We start from the raw sequence: 5,743 nt of genomic DNA, 5'->3' as shown, positions 1-5,743 counted from the left end.
GGTCAGGGACCGTGGATATATCCTACCACCGTGCAAGAACGAAGCCATTTTGTGGTTTCATTTAGTATTTCATTGTGAACCTTTACTGGAGGGAGTTTACCTTTGAAAGAGTTAGTATTTGCTCGAGCTTTTTCAGGATCTCCTTCTGTGGACGTGGTGGAGGGCGAGTCATTGAAGATTCTCCTTACTCTCGATGAGAGTTACTCCCATGCTGATTGTTTTGGGGTCGCATGGGCTTTCAACAAGATTTGGCCACCTCCTTGGAGAGCTCCCACTTAGGTTCCTCTCTACATCTTTGGCAAGGCTTGCCCTTTCTCAGTTTGCTACATTATATGTTGGGTAGGGGATCCATGAGAAGGACGTTTCTGAGCTTGTGCTGTAAACAAAACCGCTTTCGAATTTTGTATTATGTTCGTGTCCTGTTGGAAAAGTGAGAAATTGTCTAATACATACCTAAAGTCTGCTAGTAGTATCTTGAGGCCCTCGTTGGTTGTGACTTTTTGTAGGTTTTGCATGTCTTTATACTCCAAGTGTAAGGTGAAACCCGGTAGTTTGGATAGATCCACCATCTTGTCTCTTGTCATTTCATGCATGTCTACATCTTGCTACCTAATAGTGTCCATCTCATGATTGGGCCTTTTCCCTAGATATCTGTTGGTGGAGTCACTATCTTTGGTGGCTTCAAGCTGTGAAGCTTTGGAGGTAGTGGTAACCTTATCTCCTCTACCATTGCTAGAGGAGGTCATCACAACCCTAATCTCAACTCCTATAAATCCTATTTTTTTAAATTTATATCATTATTTTATTTGAATGCATAGGATATTATTGCATCATACTTCTAACATGTGACATAAAGACTTGCAAGCCTTTGATTTCATCTATGTAAAGTGATTTGTTGTTGGTAGGAACAAATGTAGTTTCCTCCAATCATTCTAATACCACATATGGCTCATGCCATAAATGATATTCATCTAGTAAATAGTGCTTCTATTGCATCAATGGGGTGTTATAATGGATGCTAAATCTAAATTAGTGTTAATTTGTGTACCCAATAGTGTGCATCATCTCCTTGTTTTAAATGTGGCTTTATGAATGCTCTCTTATCTACCATCCTATCTAAGGTATCCACTTTTGATTCTTCCTTTTGAGAGCCTTCAATAATTTTTACCCAATTCAATATAGCATATCTTCTACCCCTTGAATTTAACTCTCCATACATGACACCAAATATTTGATCTATGTCTTCATGTGTATGACCAACAATAAGAAAAATGACTTCCACATCTTCAAATATTTTCAAATGGACAAACATAGAGCACAAAATGAATATCAATCTTTTCTTGTTCTTTCTCTAGTAATTTTCATCTTGTATACTCAAGATACAAGGTAAAAATCCACATGATCATGTTCATTGAAACAATCAATCGATACATTACAAAATAGTTGCTATCCATGCACTAATATTCCATACAAGTATGTTTTTAATCCATGTTTAACCTCTATTTGAGTTGGGGTGCACTTGTGCCTTGTAAACTGATGCACATGGACTTACTGATATTTGAAATACCTTCATCTAATAAGCATACAACATTAATTTCTTTTCAACCTCCTTGAGTCTCTCTAAATTTTAACATGGCATCAAAGCCACATTTCCTAGATGTAAGTTGAAATATCTCTCACAAATGGCACTTTTGATTTATAGTTGGTGATAGAACATTAGGGCTAGGAGTTGCTATCAATGAAGTTGTGCTAGCTTTGTTATTGAAGTTCTAGAAGTGTGAGGATTTGTAAAGAGGAGCTTTGCAATCTAAAGCTAAATAATCCTTATGATTTGGGTGCATTTTAGCTCCATATCACTGGATAAGCCTCATGCTCAGCTCTTAGACACTCCGAGTCCTTGAGCATTTCCATCTAAGCTTCTTCAAGCTTCAAGATCGAGTGAAGAAAGGAGCAAAATCTTATGACAAGTTTTCTTCTCCTCAGGAGCTTATAATGGCACTGAGTTACTAGCTTACTAGGAACACCTATTGCACAAGCTTCTTAGTTGTTGTCATTATTTTGACTAAGCTTCCTCTTAGGGAATGTGTAGAATGTGCCTTCATAGTCACTATCTTGGTTGTGATTAAACTCACTTTTAGGTTGAGTTTTGGGATGGTTATTCTATAAAAGTAGGTCCTCGTCTCTTTTGGCCAATGGTGCATTACCTCTTGCAATCAAATGTCGGTCACTATGTCTTGTGGTCTAACTAGGGGGAACTGCTAGACCATCTCTAGAAGCGACTAAAAGCATGAGATCTATTCTTTGAAGAAGGGCCAACAACCTTCCTTTAATCCCAATTTACCACCGCCCTCCAAAGCCCCAATATGGGTAGAATTCCATGATCTGCCCCTCTCCATTGTGTAATGCAACCTTTTGGGAATACAAGCTCTCTCCTTCTCTCCATTGTTTTTGAGTTGAGGTAACTTGGCTTTTTCCATTGTGTGTTGCCTTGTGATGGCCACTCGCCCCCTTTCACTCTCCCCCTCTCTTCCATACTCCCTCCGCTCCCTTCTCTTCCTCCCTCTCTCCCTCCTCCTCCTTCTCTCTTGTGGAATTACATTGTCACAATTCGAAAGGCACTCACGTGACACGTGTTGGGTTCTTGATTCACAAATCTCTCACAAGGAGTTGTTGGGAAAAGGAATCTCCATAGGCATTCATTCAAGATCCCCATGACACATGGAGTAACTACCAAACTACATAGTGGTGGTGGTAATTGAGGCCCCAATACCGGTGGGGGTAGCGGTAACTTTGTGCCCTAAACTGCTCCTTAGTAGGTATTGTACCTTGAATGCCCAACTGCACCAAATTAGATGGTGTACATAAGGCTAGCTATGGCCTTGATTGAGACATGGATTGAGGAATCGCCTTGGGATAGTGATATTGTGACTTATCATGCTTTCCCCAATGCACACAATGGGTGTAGTAGAGTGTAGGCCTTGCCTAACATGAGGACGCTCAGTGGTGAGATGGTTTCCTTTACATACCCCACACCACATGTTATCATGCCTCAAAAATAGATGGGAATTTTAGGTTCTTTTGTCACTGCTCCCCCTTTCAACTAGTGGCTCAGTTGATTTAACATATTGGTAGCCAATTTCTCATGTTTATGCCTTTAGTGATCATGGTTACCTCTTTGGGTTCACTCGAACCTATGGTGTTTGTGATACTTTGGATGAGGTGGATGAATAATATCCCTTGAGATTTTTACTTCATATTATTTCCTAGACGTATTGTAGTCTTCCTACACAACAATGTGGGATTCATCACACGAATAGATGATCGTAATGCTTAGAGTCCCAAAACCCTATGAGGAAGCCTGACAATTGTGAATCACTCATTCTATCATGATGTTTAGATCTCAAGTTCAAGTGCTTTATCCTGGAAATATAGCAATGAAGGGACTCAGACTCCTTCTATTTGACCTCATAGAGCTGGTTGATTGGGCTCCACTTAGATCCACTGTGGGTAAAACCATTATAATTGATTTACACAATGTATCCCAATTGATCTTATTTTTTGGTTTTAGATCCCTAAACCACTGTCCGACCTTGCCATCTAGGCTTAACCCAAAGGCATTGAATTTATCTAGGTCTCCAATGTCCCCAAAAGTTTCACAAATCTATTCAAATCTCTCAACATGGGATACTGAGTCTCTGCATCCTAAGAACTTAGTAATTAGTTTGGAGATTGTGACCAATTAAGTTTTGGAAGGTTTTTGATCTCTCCTCATAAATGTTGGTGCCCCCCTTCCTAGTGCTTGCACTATTGCCTCATCAATAAGTACCATATGTGGAGTAGGCAAAAATTGAGAATATGGTGACCTTGTTTTGTACATTGGTGGTCCCTTTTGGAGGGTTCCATGTACTTTTTAATGGTTGCACAAAGGTAGGATTTGAGGACCTTGGCCCACTAGGCATTTGCATTGTGACTTAGAGTCAGAGGCCAAACAAGTTGGGAGAGAGGTCCTCTGGGAAGTGGCATGTTCACCCCAAATGATAGGCCTATAATGGGAAATCATTGAGGATGGAATACCTTCCATGTCCTGTGGTCAAGTAGAAAATGATAGAACTTTGGATGTGGGGGGTCTTATTTGTAGACCTTTTGGATTATTTCTTTGTCCACATTTTTCTAGCATTTAAAACTCTTGGGGGATTCTAGCGCCAAATTCACCCCTATATGATTGGCTTTCATCAAAGAATGGATATGATGGCCATTGATTACCCATGGTGGTACTTGGTTCCCTAATTGTTTTTGACACTAATGGTTGGGTTCACACCTGAGGTTCTATATTGGCACCCAATTTTGTTTAGTAAATGTGTTTAACATGTCTGTTGAATTATATAGTCTAGGCCTACCCTGAGAGTGCTCTCAACGGAAGCAAGAACGAAAGAAGGAGAGAGAGAAACAGAGAAAAAGAGCCACACAAGTTTTGGTGGGTGCAGAACCACCCTAATCTTCTTTTTCATTCATTTATATATGTGTTTGAGTATTGTACATAACCGGGGTTAAGGCACAGTGACCTTTAACCCCCACAACCTCCCACTTAAAGGACAATGTGCCTTTAAGGGAGAACAACCACCAGTGAGCATACTATCCAATGCCCATCAATACACGACAATACTCAAACCGCTGACTAGGTAGACTCTTCGTCAGCATATCTGCAGGGTTATCATCTGTATGAACCTTGACAAGCTCTATGCGCTTGTCCTCAAGTACCTCCCTGATGAAATGGTACCTGACCTTAATGTGTTTGGTCTTTGCATGAAAGACCGGATTCCGTGCTAGCTGAATAGCACTCATAGAATCACTATGCAATGTCGGTACACGTGTATGAATCCCCACATCTCCCACTAGCCGATCAAGCCATATAGCCTCCTTGCAACCCTCTGTGGCTCCAACATACTCAGCCTCTGTGGTAGACAAAGCAATGCACTTCTGTGCACGAGACATCCACGACACTGCACCACCTGCAAAGGTGAACACATAACCAGAAGTGGATCTCCTACTATCCACATGCCCTGCATAGTCTGAATCTGTGTACCCAAGTACATGCATGTCTCCTTTACCAAAGCAAATGCACATCTCCTTGGTACCCTTCATGTACCTCATGATGCACTTAACTGCCTCCCAATGCCTCTTTCCTGGATTAGCCATATACCGGCTAACAACTCCCACTGCAAATGCAATGTTTGGTCTAGTAGCTATCATAGCATACATAAGACTCCCAACCGCTGATGCATAAGGAACCTTAGCCATCATGGCCCTCTCCTCTTCTGATTTGGGACTATCTGTATGACTCAGTTTCACATATGGAGGCAATGGAGTACTCACTGCATTCCCCCCCTCCATATTGAAAGGCTGCAATACTTTTGTAACATACTCTTTTTGTGAAAGCCAAAGGAGCTTCCTACTCCGATCACGCGTGATGCGCATACCAAGAATATGACCTGCAAGTCCCAAATCCTTCATATCAAAGCCTCCTGCAACTTGGCCTTTAATGCATCTAGCTCATAAGTATTCTTGCTAGCCAATAGCATATCATCCACATATAGTGCCAGGATTATCAGGCTATTATCCTTAGCCCTTTTAGTGTAGAGGCAGTGATCAATTTCACTCCTTCTAAAACCCTGGGACCGAATGAAAGCATCAAACTTCTGATACCATTCTCTAGGTGCTTGCTTAAGACCATAGAGACTCTTCT

This window comes from Dipteris shenzhenensis, chromosome 2 (assembly GCF_047967505.1).
Source record: "Dipteris shenzhenensis isolate YYH24624 ecotype China chromosome 2, Dip_SZ_1.0, whole genome shotgun sequence".
Taxonomy (NCBI): Eukaryota; Viridiplantae; Streptophyta; class Polypodiopsida; order Gleicheniales; family Dipteridaceae; genus Dipteris; species Dipteris shenzhenensis.
Note: the sequence above shows the minus strand (reverse complement) of the source record.